This window comes from Morone saxatilis, unplaced genomic scaffold (assembly GCF_004916995.1).
Source record: "Morone saxatilis isolate NCDOM2014 unplaced genomic scaffold, NCSU_SB_2.0 Contig16, whole genome shotgun sequence".
In the NCBI taxonomy this organism is placed as follows: domain Eukaryota; kingdom Metazoa; phylum Chordata; class Actinopteri; family Moronidae; genus Morone; species Morone saxatilis.
Genome location: NW_023339718.1, coordinates 3,626,590 through 3,629,105, shown reverse-complemented (window position 1 = coordinate 3,629,105; position 2,516 = coordinate 3,626,590).

Sequence of the window (2,516 nt, the reverse complement as noted above, 5' to 3'; positions counted from 1 at the left end):
AAGAATACGGTCAGACTTGGCAAGAGAAAAATCCCGCGGCACACACACTCAGCTTTCTGTGGAGGAAGAGCCGGAGAGGACGAGGGCTGAAACCTGTTGAAAGCGCACTGGAGTTCCGCTGGCGTGACACACAGCCTGCAGCCCGCAGGAGCAAAACTACAAAATGAGCTCAAGTAGAAGAAAAGCTAAAAAAAAAAAAAATGTTGGAGTGTGATGCTCGCAGTGGTTACAAGGTAAAGGCAGTCTAAAGCCGGCTACACGGATCCCCGACGTGTCAGAGGAGCGTGGAGAGACAGAAAGCAAACAATAAAGGTGGAAAAAGTCACCTGTTAGGATCAGAGGACCGAGGAAGCTTTATCTTTCGTCCTCAAGCCGACGGGAGAGAGCGGGCGATCTCTTCACGGGATAACACTTTAGTCAAGGGCGAGAAAAAAAAATACAAGACAAACTTGACAACAAATCTCCCCCCAAAAAAATATTAGGAGAGTGTATGTAGATGTCCCGGCAGTAACTCTTTGGAAGTCACAGAGACGGTTGGCTGCTTGTGCTCCTGTCGCTGCAAAAGTCTGAGATCGAGATTGAGGCGAGTGGATCCTCCCACTCCTGCATGCATGGCTACACTTTTTTTCATTCCCCCCATTCACTGCCATTGGGATGCTATTGGAGCAGAGTACAGTGCGCTGCACACCAGTCCAATAACAACACACACACACACACACACACACACACACAGGCAAAGAGACTAAAGAGAAAGATGAGATATTACACATCTGGCTTCACACTAAAGCAACAATGCAATTATATAATCCCAATAATAATAATAATAGTAATAATAATAATAATAATACACTATCCGTTCATTTTAGCCGTGTTTATAACTCGCACTCTAACAAATAAAATAAAAGAATGGAGATTTTTAGTGTTTTTGTAAATGTTGATGCGAGAGAAGAATGAAAGCTTTAGATACTGTGTATGAGTTGTTATATTTCCCTCCGTGGTGAGACATCAAGAGCACGATCACATGCTCTCTTTTGCTCTTTTGTGTATTGTGTCCAGTGGAAGCTGCTGTCCCCCTTTCAGCTGATGCACCTGGCGATCAGCGGCGATAAGAGCGGCCTGGAGGCCACTGCGAGCCCGGCCCTGCGCCTTCCGCTCGCCAACAATAATATCAATAATAATATCAATAATAACATCATCACTCTTACAGGCCGGTCCTGTGTGGGTTATTATCTGCTCATCAGCGTACTGGTGCACAAAATCTACCCAATCTGAACCCTCAAAAATACCAAAACTTACAATTACCACAATTTAAATATATAAACAGAGATAGAGAGAGATAGAGAGATAGAGAGATATAGAGAGATATAGATATATGCCGCCTGTGGGTGTTAGAGTTTGTGTGAGGGAACGCGTTTCAGGGATGATCTGAGCGTTTCTTAGCCAAGATGCGATCAAGACGTGTGTTAGGTGCGCGGGGCTGTGGCTCTGAGGCCTGTCTGAAATTACAGGGCTGCTAATGGGATTGCGCGCTGCTTCTTCTCATGTCGCGCTGCATGAGAGGATCATTGTTGTCAACCTCTTTAAAAGACGCTCCAGCTGCAGGGCCCGGCCAGGAAGAACCCGAGGAACACTGGACACAAGGGGAGACGCGGATTGTACAGCAGCAGTATTTCTGATCAGAGCAGCTATTAGCCCGCAGGGGCTTTATTTTAATTACAGTAACACTAGTAATAATAAACTGCATGCTCAATAAAAGATAATGGAGGCATGACATCACAATAACAAAATAATAATAGTAGTAGTAGTGATGATGATGATGATGATGATGATGATAATAAATAATAATAATAATAATAATAAATATAATAATAATATAAATTATACAGGCCTAAAAATAAAAAACAGTCCTATATTTCACATTATTCCACTTATTGCAATATAGTCTATTTTAATGTAGAAACTAATAAAAACACACACACACATATATATGTTTCTGGCGGTGATGTGCAGTGTCTGCGCACTGTTTACCTTCCATCCAAAGGCCCGTCTGCGTGTTGTTTCTGATCTCCTTTGTGAAGCATCAAGGCGCTGACCTGTAGCCCAGTTTGGGGAAACAGAGAGCAGATTGTTGGCGTTGCCCTCTGCCGTTCACTGAGAGAACAGCTGCACTGGTCTGTCAGACAGAGGCAGCCACATTCAGTCTCACAGCTCTGGAAGGATGCAGTCACCCCAGGCATGTTTAGAGCACACAGAAATAATAGTATAAATCACGGAGGCTTTATGTTTGTCACGAAAAGACACATATTTACACTCGCTCTGTTGAAATCAGCCCGTACCTGCGGGTCATGAAGGCATCCACCTCAGGCTCAGCTCTTCTGTTTCCAGCACTTCTATCAGCATGGGGTCAATTACCTCCGCCTCGCACTATATTGGATTATCTGACCACTAAGCAGCATTATGAGCTGAGCGCCATCAATACAACATAATCAATACATTTAAAAAAACAAAAAACAAAA